The 22,443-nt window shown below is 49.4% G+C and overlaps 1 protein-coding gene across 1 annotated transcript in view; it reads right to left on the reverse strand.

The window, feature by feature from the left end:
- LOC147700308 (uncharacterized) overlaps positions 1–22,443 on the reverse strand; it is a 249,147-nt gene that overhangs the window by 193,895 nt on the left and 32,809 nt on the right. The gene's annotated exons all lie outside the window — the stretch shown is intronic.

The raw sequence follows: 22,443 nt of genomic DNA on the forward strand, positions 1-22,443 counted from the left end.
TCAGCCTCTGTCTCCCTTGTTTTCAGCGAGTCCAAATTCAGTTTGGAATCTACGTATTTGAGGTATTTATTTGGAGTCCGCATTTTTTGGTCTTTGGCATGTATCAAGGAGGCAGTGATTGAGATCGAGACCAACTGTCTCCTTGAATGTTGTTTTTTTATAACATACTGCAACCTACATTGACTTCTTCTTGTCTCCATTTGTGGGTCTTTTCCCAAATTTTGCAGGGCCAGCTGGGATTGCGTCACCTAAATACACATTATTCAGTGAGATGACACGTCGTTTTTAATGATAATGATGGATGTGTATACACGTGTGTACACATGTATAGATCACAAGATTGGCTACATGCTTGGGAGCACTTTCTAAAAACGAGATCCCTTAACTTTCTGGAACACAATAAGGTACTTCTTAGCATGATTCCGCTTTGTCTAAAGGAAAACATCTTTTTACATGATAGGGTATTCTATCAATAAAGGGTCAGGACCGCGATGGGCACCTGCTTCATCCCCAGCTTCGCAAACTTCATGATGGGCTGGTGGGAGGAACAGGTGGCATGGAAGGAGGGCAACCAGGAATACAAGCAACATGTGTTAATATGGACCTGTTATATTGACAATTTATTTTTGCTCTGGAATGGCCCCAGGAGAAAGGCCAGACTTTTGTGCAGGAGATGAATAATAATCCTTTCAATCTCAGTTTCACAACCACCAGGAGTTGCAAGGAAATTCGATTTTCTACATGTAAGACTATGGGTGGAAAGTGGGAGGGCCCGCACCACTGTACACTGCCAGGCGACTGCTGGTAATAATGGGCTACACTATAAAGGGCAAACGAAGCAAACACAAGGAGATGATGGACGGAGTGCTGAAACTTTTCAAACACTCACTCCAGTCACAGATTTGCCACCCCAGTTCAGCCACAGCTATATGCAAATCAGTCTTGACCCTGTGCCTCATGGGAACAGTCCAGCCTGAACTGCTAAACCATGTCTTCCCTGGACCGGAAACAAGCATCCTGGGACCGGTTTCGGGCTATGCTAGCTGATGAGGGCTGAAAGCCCGACACCGGTCCTAGGATGCCTGTTTCCAGTCCAGGGACGACCTGGCCTGGCAGTTTGGGCTGTACTGTTCCCATTGGGAGCAGGGTCAAGACTGATTTGCATATGGCTGGGTCCAAACTGGAATTGTATGGTGAGCAAAAAAACTATGGATTTAGGCCCAGATCTCTGTATTGGGGTGACTGTTTGACATTGTTCTGCATTCTGTCCATCAATTGTTCTTTTTAAACTATAAAGATCAACATCCCCAAAACGTAATCAGCAGCATCCAATACGGGGAGATGCTACGTTTCAAGAGAGTATGTAGCATGGAATCAGATTTTAGGAAACAATCAGCACATATAAAATTGAGGCTCCAAGACAGGGTATATAAGCCCCGGGTACTGTCTAGGGCTGGAAAGAAAGCAACACCACTGATCAGGACCAAGAACCAATTTATTTACCCAAACTAAAACAAAAATCCAAAAGATTTATGCATACATTATATAACATATAATGCCTCTTCAGCCAGGATCAGGGATTTGATGTATAAACATTGGGACATTCTGAAAAAGGATGTGGAGGTCCTGAACTAACCATGAAATCCTCTATTATATTTAGAGCCATAATACCAACACGTGATTACAGAGACGCAATGGATATTACCGCAGGTTCCTGCAATACTGCAATACTGCAGGAACCTAGAAAGGCAGTGGCGCCGCCATTTCAATCCCCCTGACAAAATCACATACAAATATGCTTTATCTAACTACAAAAAACTTATAACAGCAGAGAAAACCATTTACTACACCAACCAAATCAATCAGGCCAAAAACTCTACAGGTAAACTATTTCAGGTGGTCAGTTACCTATCCAACCCCCTTGCACCTCGCCCAGAAGGATCACAGGCTCTTTCGGACGCTTTGGCCAAATTCTTTGAAGATAAAGTCAGAGCCATTTTCACCACTTTCTCCCCTGACCCTTCTCCCACTTCCACTCTGCAATCCACCGCCGATAATGCCCCAGCCTTTCTAGCCTTTGAAGCCACCACGCAAGAACTCATCCAACCCTTGATCGCCCGAACCAAATCAGGTTCACCTTTTGATCCTTGCCCTCCTGGCATTCTTAATCTCATCCCTGAAGCCATTGCCCCGTCACTATCCACCATCTGTAATGCAATGTTCACAACTGGCATCTACCCTTCTGTCTGGACGGAAGCTATCATTAAACCTCTTCTAAAAAAGCCTACCCTAGACCCTCTCCTTCCTGCCAGCTACAGGCCCATCGCATGTCTCCCGTTCCCTGCTAAGATTTTTGAAAAAATCATGAACACCCAGCTGTCTACCTACATACATGATAATAACCTGCTGGACGACACCCAGTTTGGGTTCCGACAGGGCCATGGAACAGAGACTGCGCTCTTAAAAGCAGCGGACGAGATAAGGTCCACTATGGACAACGGAGGCTCTGCGATTCTGATACGTTTAGATCTCTCCGCAGCCTTCGACACGGTCGATCATGTTACTTTGATCGACTGTGTCGCGGCCATAGGAATAAAAGACAAAGCTAAAGATCTTCTTGCTTTATTTTTGTCTAACCGCCCGCAAACAGTGAAAATAAGCAACTACATCTCTCAGACCTTCTCTCTGCCTTGTGGAGTACCGCAGGGATCCTCACTAAGCCCGACACTTTTCAACATATATGTGTCTGACTTGGCGAGGGTCATAAAATCCTACGGAATCTCCCTCACTACATACGCTGACGACACCCAACTGATATTGTCCATATACAATGACGGCACTTCTGTGGCAGCTAACTTCCAAAATGGAATGAAGGCAATAAGCTCCTGGATGTCATCCAATTGTCTTAAACTGAATTCTGATAAGACAAAAGTGATGACATTCGGGAGGCTGTAACCTAGATGGTCCCCGCAATGGTGGCCACCTCAGATGGGACAACCTCCTGAACCAGTAACCAAGGTACGAAACCTAGGTGTCATCTTCGATAACAAGATGTCCTTCCAGCAGCATGCTAATTCGGTGGTTTCCTCTTCCTTCCACATCTTAAAAAGGATGAAAAAGCTAATCCCTTACCTACCTCCATCCGCAGGCAAAACCTTAGTCAGCACACTAGTCTTCTCCAAAACAGACCACTGTAATGCCTTGCTACTAAACGCACAACAAAAGGTCCTCAACAAATTGCAGACAGTGCAAAATGCAGCAGCCAGGACCCTGTGATCTATCCCTAAATTTGCATCTATCTCCCCTTACATCCGACAGTTACACTGGCTGCCGGTGAGGAGTCGGATCAAATTCAAGGCTTTATGCATAGCATATAAAAGCTATCCACAACCGAGGCCCTCTATTTTTAAAACAAGCCTTCCGCCTGCTCGAACACCCAAGAACATTACGTTCATCCTCAGCTCACTTACTAAGAGTCCCTCGAACAAGAAGAGCTAATTGGGGCGACGAACGCTTCTCTGTCGCCACAGCCAAATTGTGGCACACGCTCCCCCTCCACATCAAATCTGCTCCGACTCTGCTCAATTTCAGAAAAAAACGAAAAACTTGGTTGTTCCCAGCCTAAATCTCCCCTATCCACTTGAGAGTTCTGCAACTATAGCGCCGAGACACCCTTGGGTATTTGCGTGCTCTAAGAATCGCTCAAATAAATAAATAAATAAATAAATAAATAAGATGTGCCCATTGTAAGGCCTGTAAATATATCACTAATACCACTGAGGTCCATACGTCCAGGGTATACAAGAGGGAAATCAAACAATATCTAATCTGTGCATCCGACTTTGGTATTTATATTTTGCCATGTCCATGCTCTCTCATTTATGAGTTGAGCACAACCTTTCCTTTAAGGAAGCGCATCCTGTAACACCAACCATCAATACGTAATTTGGATTTTCGACACCGGGTAGCGAGACACTTCTTGCAAATGCATGATGAAGTTGTTTCAAAATTGGGGTTTTCAACAATTGATAGAGTGGATAAAAGTATAACAGGAGAAGACAGGATAAAACGATTAAAACAATTAGAGTACAAGTATATCCAGCACCTACATACAACATTTCCCTAACATATGGGATGATCTTGATTTTATATGTAATAAGTATTCCCTCGATGTGCCCTCTGATACTATCTATACCATCTCCCTCTGGGTCATGAATTAGACAAACCTGGTGGAAAATCTGACTGAGCACCAAGAACTACACTGATGATTGTTAAAATATAAAAAAATAAGAAAAGCAGGAAAAAACAATCATGTTGATTTCGATAATGCTTGGTGATTTATATATAAGCAGGATTTCAAGCTGTAATACCAGCATCTACTTGGCTCCCCAACCGATGCTGCAGTATTATATGGAATTTGGCCACTTGCCCTCAATAATTATTTGTTGCATGTGATGAATAGCAGCAGCAACCTATTGATGCAAAATGTGCAGTCATATACGTTAGGGTTATCATATGAATGTTCCCTGCATTATTGATGATGATGGGAGGGGGGCATTTGTCCGGGATATCTTTCCCTCTTTTCATCTCCAATATCAGTCGCTCTCTGTAGATTATGGGTAAATCAAACAGACCCTTTTTTAAAATTCAATAAAATGGATTATCATTGCTTAGTTGATTTATGAAAATAAAGCCACTCCCTTAGGTAACCGACTAATCCACTGGATGTGGAAGTCCGTCCTAAATCTAAGGAATCATTTTCATTTTCCCATGGCACATTACACAATGAGATTTATTTGTTAATATTTATTTGGCGTAATCCCCAATGTCCTTTATTATATTCATGTTTCACTTGTTTTAACCCGTTGGTGCTCATGACGGCACCATGTCGTCATTAGTCACGGGCGGTGTGTGCTCACGACGGCGTGGTGCCATCATATAGCTGACGCTCCGCCCACGCGGCACTAATTCCCCGCCTGTGCCGGCGAATTAATGAGCTGGCGGGGTCATGACGGCACCACGCCGTCATGAGCACACACCGCCCGTGACTCATGGCGGCGTGGTGACACCATGAGCACCCAAGCACCACGCCCACTCCCTACCACCCCGCGCCGCAACTGAATTTGCGGCGCAGAGAAGGGGTTAAAGATGGAATGTGTATTTATATTATTTTAATATGAATTTGGGCACTATTATTATGCAGGTGATCATCATGTATTTAAATGTTTAGTGACGAATTCTGAGTATCAGCAAGTATAGAAAGCGACATGCTTTAGTCTGGTAGTATTTTTCGTATTCCTTCACCAAATGTATTTTGATGGGGAATAGGGCCTGTTCACATTGGCAGGAAGTGGCTGGATTCCGCATTTTGAATAAAGAATCAAGACTCCTGGAGTCCCCACATCTTTCATCAGTGTCAGCCGAAGCTGGATAAACATACATTCACACATATTTTAGGTTTAGGTTTGTTTAGAGGGTCGTAGGTTTAGCGTTGGGGTTTAAGGATGGGAAGGGGTACAGGGTGGTTAACGTATTTTAGGAAATGTATTTTATGGATGGGTAAGGGTATTGGGTGGTAACGGTTTTCTTAGGGTTCAGGGGTGGGGAAGGGTATTGGGTGCTAAGGTTATTTTCAGGGTATAGGGGTTAGGGCTATTAGGTGGTAAGGGGGCTTTTAGGGTATAGAGGTAGGTTCAGGTATTGTGTGGTAAGGGTATGTTTAGAGTACAGGGGTGGGAAAAGGTATTGGGTGTTAAGTGGAGATTTTAGGGTTTAGGGGTAGGTAGGGATATAGGGTTATAAGGGTAGTTCAAAATGTAGAGTTTTGGGGGATATTTATATGGTGATTCTTGTTGTGCATACTACATTTTGGGGTAATCTGTCAAGCAGGTGCCTGGGGGATGAAAAAAAAGCGTGTTTCAATGTTAATTCCCATGGAGATTTTAGTTGCGACTGCAGCCCAAACCGCTGGATGAAATTACACCAAATTTGGCAAAAAAGTAACTCTTGGTCCAGAAAGAACCTTTTTTGTTATCCGGTGTAAGTCCGTTCAGTAGTTGTGGAGGGATGTATGATTAAACAACGAGTGTCTAAACAACTAATTCCTTAACCACGAAGCTGAAACACCGATCAATCCCAAACCACTACTTATTTAACAACGAGTTCCTGAACCACGAAAAATCTATAAATTGCTCATTACAATTTTGCGCCTGTTAGACGGACCGGGAGGGTCGGCCGAGGTTACGGGGAGAGGTCTCCAGGGAGAGCCGTCTCCAACGACTGTACAGATAAGTAACTTCCCCCCCACAGACGGACACCACACAAGATTGAAGGTTAACGAGACTTTATATGCAATTCTTAGGTTACGTCAATATGATACAAGGAGGTCTGGACTCAGGGGTCCCCTCGGTTCTGATCTCTGGTTGAGGAAAAGGGTAGCGGGACAGTCTTAGTTACCAATGAGTTCAATAGCTCTCAATCCTCGAGCTCGGCGGGTTTGCTGATCGGGCCGTGGAGGAGCCAAGCAGGTCCCGAGATGGATGAAGGATGGTCGACGGGCCGTGGAGAAGCCAAGCAGGTCCCGATGCAGATGACGGTTACAACGGTCCGCGGCCTCGCCAGCAGATCCGGACGACGATGAAGGATGAAGGTTACGACGGCTGTGGCAGCGCCAACAGGCAGGATGATGGTGCACAGGACAGAGCTACGGCAGCGCCAGTAGTCCGTCCAGGATGAGTTCTTCTTTCGTCTCTCGACTCCAAGATACAACTGCCTTCCTGCTCTGGAGCTGCCCCAGTTATAGGGCTGGCGTGCTTTGATGTCCGGACCCTCGCACTTGGAGGTCGGGAGGTCCGGGATGAGGGAGTCCAGACACCCAGCAGGGGGGTGGAGCCAGCGCCCGGGGAGGCGATGGGCGAGCGGCACTGGCCGGGGGAGAACCATCGACACCTCTTCCTCCCATTGACTGGCCAAGTAGCTCGCTCACCTCCTGGGTGGAGGGTGGTGCCGGAATGTCTGAGGCCGGGCTAGGCCCAGGGTTGAGGTCGATCGGGGGCCAGGCTGCCTCGTGGCGAAGTGTCCAAGATGGCGGCCCCGGCTGGGCGCATGGGTCGGCAGTGGATCGGACCCACGAGGTTATCATGCTCGAGGGCAGGTGTCCCTGAGGGGACGTAGGACGTGCAATGGTGGTGTGTGGTGCTTGCGTGACTGGCTCGGGCCTGGTCGAGCCGGGGGAGAGCGGCCCGTCATGTGGCCTGTCCAACATGCGTCCCCCCCAGCTGAAGGCGGGGAGAGTTACCCATCCTCTTGGGGACTCTCTTCGTCGAGGCGGAAAAACCGGGACAGGCCATCCGCGTTGGCGTGGTCGGACCCAGGCCGGTGTTCAACGGTAAAGTCCATACCTTGCAAGGAGATGGACCAGCGTAGCAGCTTTGGGTTTTCCCCCCGCATATGCATCAACCACTGCAGGGGTCGGTGGTCAGTCTGCACCCGAAAGTGGGTGCCAAAAAGGTAGGGTCGGAGCTTCTTGAGGGCCCATACCACAGCGAAGGCTTCCCTCTCTATGGTGCTCCAGCGTTGTTCCCGTGGCAGGAGTCTCCGGCTGATGAAGGCCACCGGTTGATCAAGGCCTTCGGTGTTCACCTGGGACAGGACCGCCCCAATGCCCTGGTCGGAGGCGTCCGTCTGGACGACGAATTCTCGGCTGTAGTCTGGGGCCTGAAGCACAGGAGCGGAACACATGGCGGCCTTTAGCTGTTCGAATGCCGCTTGACACTCTGGGGTCCAGTTCACCTTCTTGGGCTGATTTTTTGACGTGAGTTCGGTGAGAGGCCCCACGATGGTACCATAGTCTTTCACGAACCTTCGGTAGTAGCCCGTGAGGCCCAGGAAGGCTCGTATTTCAGTTTGAGTGATAGGGGGTTGCCAGTTCTGGATGGCGGCAATTTTCAGTTGTAGAGGGGCCACTAGACCGCTTCCCACCTGGTGTCCGAGGTAGGTCACCGACCCTTGTCCAATTTGACATTTGCTGGCCTTGATCGTGAGGCCAGCTCGCTGAAGGGCTTGCAACACTGCTTGGAGGTGGTGGAGGTGCTCGGTCCAATGGTGGCTGTACACAGCGATGTCGTCCAGGTAGGCGGCGCTGAACTCTTCGAGCCCCGCCAGGACCTGATTGACGAGCCGTTGGAAAGTCGCTGGGGCATTTTTCATGCCGAAGGGCATGACCGTGAAATGATAGTGGCCATCGGGGGTGGAGAAGGCAGAACGTTCTTGTGCTCGGGGTGTGAGGCCGATCTGCCAATAGCCCGCCGTTAGGTCGAAGATGCTGAGGTAGCGGGCAGCGCCCATTCGGTCGACCAGTTCATCTGCCCGGGGGATGGGGTGTGCGTCCGTTCTGGTGACTTCATTCAGGCCCCGGTAGTCGACACAGAACCGGAGTTCGGGTGTGGTTCCGGGGGCGGCTGCTTTGGGGACCAGTACGACCGGGCTGGCCCATGGACTGTCGGAGGGCTCGATGACCCCGAGCGTGAGCATCTTGGCTACTTCCGCCTGGATGCAGGCCCGTACCCGATCAGGTACGCGGTAGGCCCGGTGGCGGATAGGAGGGCTGTCTCCGGTGTCCACATCGTGCACACACCAGGAAGTGACACCTGGGGTGAGGGAGAACAGGCTGGCAAATCGTGATAGGAGGGCTTGGCACTCTTGGCGTTGTTCCTGGGTGAGGGTCTCCGAGAGTCGGACCCCATCCACGGAGCCGTCTTGCTCCTGGGTCCGCAAGAGGTCAGGGAGAGGCTCGGAGTCGTCCTCAACCCCGTTGTCTGTGGCCATCAAGAGGCTGAGTTCTGTTCGTGCAAAGTGGGGTTTCAGTCTGTTGGTGTGGAGGACTCGGAGCGGATTCCGGGCGGACTCCATATCGATCAGATAGGTGGCAGGACCCTTGCGCTCGATTACCTTGAAGGGTCCCGTCCATTTGTCTTGGAGAGCGCACGGTTCTGTGGGGGACATTACCCAGACCTGTTGCCCCGGCTCGAATTCAATAGATGAGGCGTTCTGGTCATACCATTTCTTCATGTCCTCTTGACTGGCCTCTAGGTTGGCTTTTGCTAGGTCTCTGAACCGCTGAGACTGGTTGCGGAGGGTGAGGAGGTACCGGAAGACATCTGGAGGACTCTTGGCCGGAGGCATCTCCCAGCCTTCTTTGATCAGGCTGAGTGGTCCCCGTACTGGGTGCCCATAGAGCAGCTCGAATGGGCTGAAGCCTAGGGACTTCTGTGGGACCTCCCGGTAGGCGAAGAGGAGGCACGGCAGCAGCACGTCCCACTGGCGACGGAGGGGTTCTTCCAATCCCCCGATCATCCCTTTTAGTGTGCGATTGAACCGCTCAACAAGTCCGTTTCCTTGGGGGTGATAGGGGGTCGTGAAGCGGTAGGTGACCCCACACTGTTGCCAGAGGGACTTCATATATTTGGAAATAAAGTTCGTGCCTCTGTCACTGACGACTTCTCGGGGGAACCCCACACGGGAGAAGATCCCCATCAGGGCCCTGCCGACCACTGGGGCTGTCACGGTCCGGAGAGGAATAGCCTCAGGGTAGCGGGTGGCGTGGTCCACTAGTACTAGGATGAAACGATGGCCTTGTCTTGTACGCGGGTCTAGGGGTCCCACAATGTCTATTCCGACCCTCTCAAATGGGGTCGTGACTACGGGAAAGGGTTGCAGGGGGGCCTTTAACTTGCGGCCGCTCTTCCCACTAGCTTGGCACGTGGGGCAAGATCGGCAATGCTGGTGCACATCGTTTCTCATTTTTGGCCAGAAGAAGTGGGTCACTAGGCGGCTGTAGGTTTTATCTTGTCCCAGGTGCCCTGCCAGGGGGACATCGTGGGCCAGTTTTAGCAGGAAGTCTCTGAAGCGGAGGGGCACCACTAGTACTCGGTTGGCCCCCAGCTCGGCGATTCGTTGCTCGCTGTACAATAGGTCATTGTCCCAGTAGACCCAATGAGTTCCGGAGGTATCCCCTGCGCTTTGGGCGAGCGCTTGTTGTCGGAGTCCCTCAAGGGAGGGACAGGTCTTCTGCTCCTGACGAAATTGTTCTTGTGTGGGTCCCCCTTCTTGAGCCCACTGGTCAAGATTAGCAAGGTCGGAAGGTTGAGCAGGTTCGAGGGGGATGTCCTGGTCGGGGGTCTCGGCGGGGGCGACCGGAGGCGGAGGCGCCGGCCATTCTGGTTCTTCCGGGTGATGGTTGGCACGGGCGGCCATGGACCGGGTGGTGACACACGCCCAGTCTGGGACGCCCAACATCCCCAAGTGTTCTTTTCGCTCCACGGCTGCCCACGGGGAGCTTTCCAGGTCATTTCCGAGGAGGCAGTCCACGGGGGCGTCGTCTCGGACCGTTACTTTCAACATGCCGGAGACCCCTCCCCACTCAAAGGGGACGCAGGCCATCCGACACAGACTCTCCGAGTTGTCGGCTGATCGCACAGGGCAGAGAATGTTCGGTAGATATTGTTCTGGGGTCACCAGGTGGCAGCGGACGGCTGTCACACTAGCCCCGGTGTCTCGAAGGGCTTCGGCCCGCTGTCCATTGATGCTCACCCATTGGCTGTACTTCTGGGTGTTAGCGGGTAGGGGGACCCGCGGGACCATGTCTCTTCCCCCTAAGCACGCGAGAGTCATGGCGGCTGGCTCCCACTCTTGATACTCTTGCTCGCCTGTTTCTTGTTCCTCGGAGATCTGTTCTTCCCCTAGTGCCGCGGCGGCCACCTGGCGGGGTCTTGGACTCTGATACTGCGGGCAGCTTGGGTCGTTTGCATAGTGGCCGACTCGTTGGCATCGGTGACATGTAACATTGGCTCTGTATCCCGGTCGCGCCGGGGTGCTGCCCCGGTTGGCCGGGGGGGTGGTGCTGGTAGCGGGGGCGGCCGGAGTATTGTCTCTTCCTCGTCCTTGGCCCCCTCCTCCTCCTCTGGGTCGGTAGTGACCATTGTTGTTCCTGTTCTGCTCGTAGGACCCATTCCGGCCCACTCGGGTGATCTCCCACCGGTCAGCTTCAGCTGCGAGCTGCCGGGGATCGGTTAGCTTGCTGTCGAGGAGGTGTTGGCGTAGTTCAATGAAGCAATTGTTGGACAGATGCTCCCATACCATCAGATTGAACAACTGCTCGTAGGTCGTGACGTTGTTCCCTCTGATCCAGCCTTCGAAGGCTCGGCTAAAGTACGTTACATAGTCCACCCAAGTTGTACCTGGAATGCGTGTGCAGTCTCGGAACCTCTGACGGTACATCTCGGGCGTGAGGCCATAGCGAGTGAGGAGGGCCGCTTTCATATGGTCGTAGGAGGTCATCTGGTGGTCTGGGAGCTGTAACAGAGTATCGCGGCCCTCATTGAGGAATTTGCCCCATAGGCCGGCTCCCCAGTCGGCTCTATCGATCCGGTGCGCAGTCATCGCGATTTCATATGCCTTAAACCATTGCTGGATGTCGTCTTCTCGAAAATATTCTCGGACCACATCCTTGGGGATGTGCACTTTTTTGTCCGTGGTCCCTGGGGTGGACGGTCTGTCGGGCACCCCTAATTCTTTATTCTGTTTGCGCAGGTTGATCTCGGCTAGGTTCCGCTCGTGCTCGTACGTTAGTCTTTTTTCCTCGAGCTCCCTTTGCCTCTGTTTCTCCTCTCTTTCTTCTCGGAGGCGAAGGTGCTCTAAGTTTATTTTTTGCTCGGCCAATTTGAGTTCTACGTCCATCTTGAGTCGGGCCATTTCGAGTTCGTGTAGTCGGGCTTTTTCTCTTTCTTGGATCTCGTCTTGCGAGAGACCCGTTCTTTGCTCTTCAGGGGCCGTGTTGGTCTTTTTCGCGGTGCTTTGCTCAGGGGTTTCGACATCCCCGGTTTCTGCCCAAGATTCTAGGGCATGCTTAAAATCGTCCTTGGTGCTTAGTCCGGTGGTAGCGATACCTAGTTCGATGCAGAACTGCTTTAGTTCACGATGGCTGTATTCCTCTAGTTTTTCCATTTGGAACTTCTCAGTTGCTCCGCTCTCTTTAGTCGACATTGTTGTTCGTTGTGGGGTGAGCTACTCTCTGTACGTTATGCGGTGATTCGGATCGCGCCGCTGGCCACCAATGTTAGACGGACCGGGAGGGTCGGCCGAGGTTACGGGGAGAGGTCTCCAGGGAGAGCCGTCTCCAACGACTGTACAGATAAGTAACTTCCCCCCCACAGACGGACACCACACAAGATTGAAGGTTAACGAGACTTTATATGCAATTCTTAGGTTACGTCAATATGATACAAGGAGGTCTGGACTCAGGGGTCCCCTCGGTTCTGATCTCTGGTTGAGGAAAAGGGTAGCGGGACAGTCTTAGTTACCAATGAGTTCAATAGCTCTCAATCCTCGAGCTCGGCGGGTTTGCTGATCGGGCCGTGGAGGAGCCAAGCAGGTCCCGAGATGGATGAAGGATGGTCGACGGGCCGTGGAGAAGCCAAGCAGGTCCCGATGCAGATGACGGTTACAACGGTCCGCGGCCTCGCCAGCAGATCCGGACGACGATGAAGGATGAAGGTTACGACGGCTGTGGCAGCGCCAACAGGCAGGATGATGGTGCACAGGACAGAGCTACGGCAGCGCCAGTAGTCCGTCCAGGATGAGTTCTTCTTTCGTCTCTCGACTCCAAGATACAACTGCCTTCCTGCTCTGGAGCTGCCCCAGTTATAGGGCTGGCGTGCTTTGATGTCCGGACCCTCGCACTTGGAGGTCGGGAGGTCCGGGATGAGGGAGTCCAGACACCCAGCAGGGGGGTGGAGCCAGCGCCCGGGGAGGCGATGGGCGAGCGGCACTGGCCGGGGGAGAACCATCGACACCTCTTCCTCCCATTGACTGGCCAAGTAGCTCGCTCACCTCCTGGGTGGAGGGTGGTGCCGGAATGTCTGAGGCCGGGCTAGGCCCAGGGTTGAGGTCGATCGGGGGCCAGGCTGCCTCGTGGCGAAGTGTCCAAGATGGCGGCCCCGGCTGGGCGCATGGGTCGGCAGTGGATCGGACCCACGAGGTTATCATGCTCGAGGGCAGGTGTCCCTGAGGGGACGTAGGACGTGCAATGGTGGTGTGTGGTGCTTGCGTGACTGGCTCGGGCCTGGTCGAGCCGGGGGAGAGCGGCCCGTCATGTGGCCTGTCCAACAGCGCCACTATGTTCTTTGAAATACACATCATTTGACATTTAAAAAAACGTAATATTACTTTTTTTTTAATAAATAATTTTTAGTGAATAATCCTTAAATTAAAGTTTTTTCCATTGAAAACCTTTGCTACAAGATGATTGTGTTGCATCACAATAATCCTAGCTGTTCAGGCCAGTTCCACACAGGTAGCGTCGAAACCAACACGTTAAAGTTACATAAAGATAGTTGTTTATTAGGCTGGATGTTCTTTGGATCTTTAAACAGACTGCATTTTCTTTTGGCTGCTCTTAATAAAGGTAGTATGCAAGAAATGCTCTTTAAAGCACGAGGGATGTAAGAGTAATTTCTCTTCCGACTACCTTGATCATTTTCTCTTCAAAACCAACAACATAAACACAACATGGAAAATAAGTCTCACGCTTTGCTTTGCTATTGAATGCCCACAGATGTTCGAAAGAGTTAATGGCAACGTTTTTCTTTTTGATTTTCAGGGGTTGTTTATGGTCAGTGTCTCACTGCAGGACTTTTAATCTGCTGCAATTCCACAGTTTCCGCTTTCCTTCTGCCGAATCAGTAATAGGGGGCTATGAGCGTGTCTAGACTGGGGGGATGGTGGGGGGTGGGGGAAGGGGAGAAGGGGCGGAGAAGAGAGACTCTTGGTTTTTGGTGCCCACAACATTTTACCATCCTGGCAGGATGAAGGCTGTCTGCAATTCCGCTCTCATCAGTGCTTGCTTTCCAGGTGCTAAGTAAGTCATAGGGGGCCACAAGCGTGTATGGTCAGGGGGCAGAGGAGAGAGACACTGCTTCTCACCTCTCCTGGTGCCATAGAGATTCGTGGTTTTAGAAGTCGTGGTATAGGTAGTCATGGTTTACAATTTCTCGCTGTTGAGAATTCGTTGTTCAGGTAACTCGTTATAAAAACGTCGTTGTTTAGGATGCTTCTCGTTTTGGAGAGATTTAAGAAACAAAAAAGCAAATTTGTATATATAGGACGAGGATCTGACAGTCCCTGTGCTAAAATGTGATTAGCTGCCAACACCTTAACCAGGAAGTGTTGCCTGCTATCCTGGGACTCGGCTTCAGCAGAATCCTACAAAAAAATGTAAAAAAAAAAAAAAAGAGAGAAGGGGGAAAAGTAGGAATACCCAGGCCCCCTTGGCCTCTTGGGGAAGGTTCCGCAGGGACCGCGCCTGAGGCAAAAAAGCATATATTTTTAGGGAATTTTCAGCGGTTGTTGCGTTGGATCTGCGGATCCCGCTGGAAAAAAAAGCATGTGCTCCCGTGCTTCTCTACTATATAGCTCCCGGGTGGGCCAGGTTGTTTTGAGTTCGTCTACAAAGGTTTGGAATCTACGTATTTAAAGTGGGACAGGGCACAGCATTTTGTGGTCTTTGGCATGTATCGAGGAGGCAGCGAAAGAGATTGTTACATGCCCAGTGTTGGTGGGGAGATCAGTAGCGTGCATTGTGCAGAACAGTGGAGAAGAGGCTTTTAGAAGCAGTAAAAGTTGTGCAATTCAGTCCTAAGGTACTGACTCTTGCAATAGGCCGAGCAATCGGCCAGTGTCAGCAGCAGCAGCGTGCATGATATGTTATATTGGAGAAGGTGTTTTGTGGTAGCAGTATGACTTGTGATGATTAACTCAGTTGCATACTACCATTCCTTTGCTATGGGCCGAGTGAGAAACGTTTGGGGAAGTGGCGACATGTGTTCAACTCAGGCACAAGCTGCAATTTTTCCACAATACAGCGAGTGATCTGCCCGCGCCCTCATCATGATCTGGACATTGTATAAGCCAAGTGAGTACCATTTTGATGAATTCAGCCAGCTATCTCAAAACACTGTGTAGTTGGCAAGCGCCATTGACAAGCAGCGCACATGTTGAGGAGTGTTGATGAAGGCGAGTAGTGGGAAGCGGCACGACTCATGGTAAACCCAGCTGCATGTTGCTGATCTCCTTAATAAGTTTCGTTTTTCTGTCCATGCCTTCATCACAATGACTATCTGGACAGTGCACACACCAACATTGCATTGGACAGTTCAGTGTGTGAACATACTGAGTAACACTGACATTACTCTGCAAGGTCTCAATATATGATACATTGAAAGCAATGTACATCGAATTGAGGAAAACTATTGTCACTGTCTTTATCTGCAGGCAACGGTCGTTAGCAGACATTCTGCACAGTGGGCGGCGGACTTCTAACCATGAACATGACGGGGGAATTAGATCTTCAGCCAGCCACAGGCAATTCTTGTGAACTCTATTTAGGAATGTGCTCTCTGCCTAATCATGTAACTCACATTTACTACCACACGGCCATTCCATTATGGACAGTGAAATAGAGACATATTCTTAAATGGTGTTTGGTGTACTTTTCTTCCTTTATTTCTGCTTGGACGGATATGCCCCTTTAGTTTCTTACGTATGGGGATTTTGTTTGCTTATTTGCAACACCTTTTCCATTTCCATGGTACGTTTAAAAGGCAGGTGTGTTTTGGCTTTCAACTTCTATTTTCCCGGAACAAAGTCAGAGCATACAGCACACCACTACAGACAAGATGAGCTGCTTATTTTATATATAACTTTGTCTTGCACCAATTACATGGTGTGTAATCTCTTAGCTTCAGAGTTTTAATGATTGTCATTTATACTTTAAACTTGTTAGATTGTGGACTTGCTGTTTTGAATTCTTTTCACTAATTACAGAACACAGTCTCATTTGGTGCAGACATTTCATGTATTCTTAATGTTATATTTGTCAATTTTTCCTGTGACCATATTTATATTCAATTTAAAAAAAACAAAGGATACAAGGACGTTATAGTTAGGAAATAGAATTTATTTTAAAACCTTAGACATTAACTTAAAAAACACAAAGGTACCCATTTAATAGTCGTCAACGACTGGGAACACATGCCGGGAGACTACCCCACATACGCATTGGAACACGCACAATTTGAGGCACACACACACTACCTCTATGAAGGGAAAAGGGAGCTACAAAATTATTAGCAGCCACACAGGTGGAGATAACTGCCGGAAAAAGCAGAAAGACAATTGAAGTGTAACAAGCGAGTCACAAGAGGTAACCCACGCTTAAAGAATTTGGAAAATTTAAAAGGGTTTAAGATCCCCAAATTAAAGACATATTAGACCGCAAGGAACTCGCCATCTTTTCCTTCCTCCAAAAGCAGTATGACTTCCATCAGAAGCAATGCTACAAATATATGCAGCTAGCTCATACATGGGGGCGCAGCGAATCAACATGGAGGAACTTCCTGAATATATAACAAGCTGGACACTCTCTTGAAACTAAGGGCAAAGTGTGAACTACACCTGGGAGTCTTAGATGACCTAGATTGGGAACTTGGGTTGATGCACCCGCGAGAGGTGGCCATTAAGTCACCACTCCGACTCATCCAATTTAAGTATTTACATAGGACCTACTATGACAGATTCCGTCTACACAGAATAGGGAGGGCCAATACGCCTAGCTGCCTTAGATGCAACAATGAATTTGGCACATATTTTCATATGATATGGGAGTGCCAGAAAATACAGGACTACTGGGGAGCAATGTTCACAGAACAAGAGGAAATATTAGGAGACAAGGTACCTATGGACCTCAAACGTGTGCTGCTAGGCATACATACAGAAGCCGATCTCTCTCGGACAAAGTTAATACTACTGCTTAATACCTCTGCTTTTTCTGAAGTCGCCCAATCATTGACCTTTGATCTATCCGCCCGTAGCATACTCCCCTTCGCTTGACACTTCCACTTCCAACTTATCCACCCAATCCCTCTCTCCCCCTGCCGCATTGCCTTCTCCCTCCACATGATCTTCCTTCCCCCCTCTCTCCCGCTGCCCCATTGTCCTCTCTACCTTTGCCTGACTCTCCATCCGCCCTCTCGGCCATCATAACCCGATCTCCTACCTCTCATGCTCACCCACCCAACCCCAAACCCTCTATTATTTCTTCTCACCCCTCTCATTTGCCGCAGACTGATACTCCTACCCTGACCCCCATACACTCTGAGTCACCCATCATCATCTCCTGTTCTGCTCCGCCTGGGACAACATTTTCCTCCTACCCTAAGGACGCTCCACCCCAAACACATGAGATCACCTCTCCTCACTTGCCCCTTTCCCTCTCACCTTCTCATAGTACACACCAGACCTCTGGGTATGTTGACTTCCACTATACAATCTGTCCTCAAGCGACGAGCCCAAACACCCCTCTCTCCCCTCAACCTGGGTTTCCCCCATGTATACTTCCCACTCCTCCACCCTTGGCTAATTCGGATCATAACCCTCTCCTCTCTGGCTTCTTCTCCTCCTTGCCTCTCACGCTTCTATCCCAATCACTTCGTAACATCAATCTCCACCTCTCCATCTTGACGTCAGAGCTTTCATCACTCAGGAAAGAATTTAATGCACTCTCGGCAACCAAACCAGCCAATCACACACTCTCTCCCGGCGTCCCAACTACGAACCCTTTTCTCCCATCCCAAGGATGTACTTCCTCTGAAGATGAACTTCCTGGTAACTGTCTCCATGCACCTTCCTAATCTCCGATCCTTCACGCCTCCAGTAACCCTGACGACTTAAACAATCATTATCCACCATGTAGCTTGACTGTGGCCCCACTTATGCCTTACACCACTCTACCGAGGACACCGGTCTGTAAGCTCTCCTCTTCATCCACCGGTTCGCCCATGCCTCTTCCACAACTCACTGCTCCTACCGATCTGCCGATACCTCACTCCACTATTCCGGTGATCCTGGAGACAAGCCGTATACGTACCTCCCCTGGCTCGTCCAGGCCCCCACAACAACTCACCACTATCCATTCAGGCTACTCCCCCGAAATCAAACACATACCGCTCAACTGCATGCTGATCAACGGTAGATCGGCTGCTCGACATGCAATTGAAATCTCGGAAACTATCCTTAATGAAGCTATCGACTTCACTTTCCTGACTGAAACCTGGCTCAAGGCTCACTCCTCCTCTATTCTTGACATGCTCTCCCCCGTGGTTACTCTATTCTCAGAAAAGATAGACTGGACAAAATTAGGCGGTGTGGGGGGTCTAGCCATTATTTATAAAAATGAACTACCACTCTCCCTTACCAAGAATTCTGACCAATACTCCTTTGAATACATGGGAGCCGAACTAAAAGTTCAGGGAGCCCCCTTTATTTGGCGACACAACATTTACCATCCCCCTGGTGACCCTTTGCCGAGGAACTTTCTGAACTCCTGTCCCATGCCTCTATTTCCAACCACAACAACATCTTCCTCGGTGATTTCAACATTCATTAGAACAACAAGACTGATCCCTCGGTTTGCTCCCTCAATGACCTCCTGGACGTTACAGACTTGACGCAACTTTGCCATGCTCCTACGCATTCCAAAGGGGAAACTCTTGATGCTATTATCACTAGCAATGACCTGGCTTCCCTTTCGCAAATTGTCACAATTGACTGGTCCGACCATCACCTCATCCTCTTCTCGATTACCAGCGCTGCTCATCTCCCTTCCCCCTTAAATATTAAACATAGGAAATTAACCAGCAACCTTCTTCACTTGATTCCTCCGGTTGAACTGGAGTATAAAATCAAAGCAAAACTCCAACTTCCTCCTCCCTCACTAAATACTAAATGACCCTACTGACCACTACAACCAAGCCATCACTGAGGTCCTAGACCAAATCGCCCGGCCAAATTAAAATCCCCCCAAAAATTCCCCAAAAATCCTGGTTCAACGCTGATCTCAACAGTGAGAGACGCTCGCTCAGGATGACCGAACGCACGTAGAGGAATCATCTCTCCCACTCTAATCTTGCCCTCCTCAGAAGTGCTAGGGCCAATTATAAGAAACACATCTTCAATGAAAAGGCCTCCTTTTTCCGTGCCCAGCTTGACCGAGCCTAGAATAGACCCTGGGAACTATTCAGCATTATCAACAAGCATTTACAATGCAATGGTCTCGGCATTATTAAAGGTAGAGCTATTGGCATTGCTGATGACATTTTTTTTTTAAATCATAAATAAATGGAATTGTCATTTACATTGCCAATAGCTTAATCGTTAAATAAATGGCATTGTCATTTACAATGCCAATAGCTTAATCCCTGCAAATGCATGACCTATTGCATTTACACCCACACAGAGCCACACACACAAAGCCACCCACACACACATACAGAGCCACCCACACAGAGCCACCCACAGAGTCATTCACATAGAGCCACCCACACACACAGAGCCACCTACACAAAGTCACCCTCACACAGACAGAGCCACCCACACATAGAGCCACCTACAAAAAAAATCTATCCAGAGCCACACACACAGAGCTACACACACATACACAGAACCACACACAGAGAGCCACACACACAGAGCCACCCCCACACAGCAACACACACAGAGCCACACACACACACAGAGCCACCCCCCCCCACACACACACACACAGAGCCACCCCCCCACACACACAGAGCCACCCACACAGAGTCTCACCTATAACTGAGTCTGCTTCTTGGAAAGCGGGGAAGAGGCGACCCTTTGATACCGACTCCAGCAGTTGGTGTCCATAAGGAGCATATCCCACATTCCTTTCCATGCACTCACACTTCTAACTGCTCCTAAATGTCTGTGGAGGGCATGCCTGGCGGAGGCATGTAGAGGGAAAATGTTGCCTTCCTGGTGGCATTGGCCCCTTTCTGAAATGGATTCCTAGTGGTTCCCAGACACTTAACAGCTGCTGACCTATTCACATGTATACGTCTGCAAATATGCGCTCCCTCCTTGCTGAGACAGAAACTGCAACATTTGGGGACAGACACTGTTGCTGAGGGACTGGTGCCAGCGTAGGGAAACAGGCAGACTCTTACTGGTGTAAGGACAGACATGGTGTTGGGGCAGACCTCAGTGGTGAAGATGGGCACTGATGCTGCGAGGCATACACAAGTGTAGGTGGCGACATGACTTAATGTTTTGTCAGCATCTCGCCCACTGGAAAGCAGCCTCACTTCAGCCTTCTTTAAAACTGAAAAAAACTAGAAGTGGTTTTCAGAGGCTGGAATGTGGGGGACTCTCTTTTTGAGTCCGAGATTCAACCTTGCCACAGCCCACATACCCGTGCAGCTAGTGCATTAGCCCACTGAGTTGTCTCCGCCGCTAGCAATTCTAAACTTCTTCATGTAGTAGGCAAAAACTCAGTGATCTCTGGAGGAGAAGGTGTGATCAGTGCACACACGGTTTGATTTTTTTCTAAGAAGTATTTTTGCGATGCGTCAGAGATAGCAAGGGTTCGCGTTAAGCACCGTAACTAAATCTTCTGTTTTGTTTTGATTGTGATCAAGTTGTGAAACACCTGAGCTGCATTTTCAAAAAGGATTACTCTTGGCCTTGAAAAGGTGCACTTGAACTGCCCCCAGGAAGGCTGTAATTGTCCTCTCAGCACCACAAACTGCGCGTTGGCGTGCACGACACTCCTTTCATCGCATACCTGACTGCAGCCGGGCCGGTGCTTGTTGCCCAGTGTTGTGGCAACACCGTGCTGAACTTTGAGGAAGTGCCTATGCTATCTCCGACAAGACGTTATTGGCACCGCACACAACACAATGAGTCACGGCCATCAAATACACATTTACATAACACAGGATTTGCAACTGCTAGCTCTGATTTGTTGTGCATATGAAATTGGTTTTACAGAGACGCTGCTGCCAATCTGGCGCCCTGCAGGCATTTCACTGGCCAACGCAGGACTTATTTTATCAGCATTGGAGGATGGGATGATCAGTTGGCCTGGAAAGATTTGATCAAGAGATCTGCAGGCACATTCGAATCAATACTAGAGGTACTCACCAAGGATATTAAGAAATGGTTTAGGGTGCCGTCCACATCAGAGAAATATAGTGCAGTGGGTCAATAACTCTGCCAAAGAAATATGCCCTTGTGCACAGATTCTGTTGGGGGAGAATGGAGAGAGGAGAAGGAGGGCAAATGGAAGATTCATCTAATAAGTACCAAAGAGCCTAGACATTAAGATCACCTTTTATTGCAGCACCACAAAGCGGCAAGATTGCGCACCATGTACTACTTAACGCACGTAATTGGCACATTTCACTTTCCATATTTCTGCATTTTTCACAAGTTTTTTTATTTTTATTTACCTTGTTTCTGAATATGTTGTAGTTCATTTTATTTTTGTAGCAAACTGGCGAAATTCAACGATCAACAAAAGCAAGTTTAAAAGCAATTAACAAATATGCATACCCCCCATTGTCGAAGAAAGACGTCTGGGACAGCAGGAGGTTCTCTTAGCAGATAACATAAAATATACATCCGTGATATGGCATGGAAATAGCGCCCTTTGCACACACAATATACAGGTGCTTTTAAAACCATATTATATACTTGCAAGCACGGCGCCCTCACCTGAAGTCAGCGCCCGGTGCAGGGGCCCCGGTCGCACCGCCCTCTCCTACAACCCTTTCTTTGCTTTATCAATACGCATAATGCAGCCCTTTTTGTACTTCATCCTACAGACCCCTGCTGTCAATAATACTTAATATGTACTCTGTACATATCACACGTCACGGACTGTACTGTCATAGGCCCCTAAATGGATTGTAAGCCGTAAACTGCTGTTCACACACAGATTACGCAGCAACCTCTCAACCTCCCGAGCTATCCCCCAGGCTTCCCTAAACCTCTTCCCTTTTTAGGTCGAAGGCCTAAAAGGCTGCGCTTGCGCAGTCTTAGGCCGGAGATTTAATGAGTCTGAGTAGCGGCGAAGGTCCCGCCTCCGTGCCCCATCTCTCCTTCATTGGCTGGCTTCCTAAACGGAGGCCAGCCATTGGAGGAGAGATGCGTCACTCCAAACAAGCTCCGTCCTATTCGGATTTGGGGGCGTAATTTTTGATGTTCTTTAGACAGTGACGTTGTCCGTCACTCAGAACATCAAAACCACGCCCCCAAATCTGAAAAAATCTCGGAGCTTGTGTCCGCCATTTTCGATCCTTCGCAGTGAAGGTAAGATCGTGGCTGTTTCCCTCCGTGCCTTCTTCCCCCTGTCTGTTTCCCGCCCCCCTCCCGCTCTCCGTGTATTTTCGCTGTCCGTGTGTGTGTTTCCCGCCCCCTGTTTGTTTCCCGCCCCCTCCCGCTCTCCGTGTATTTTTGCTGTCCGTGTGTGTGTTTCCCGCCCCCTCCCGCTCGTGTGTGCATTTCAGAGCGTCTGTTTCCCGCCCCCCTCCC

Source organism: Lissotriton vulgaris, chromosome 8, assembly GCF_964263255.1.
Source record: "Lissotriton vulgaris chromosome 8, aLisVul1.2, whole genome shotgun sequence".
NCBI lineage: Eukaryota > Metazoa > Chordata > Amphibia > Caudata > Salamandridae > Lissotriton > Lissotriton vulgaris.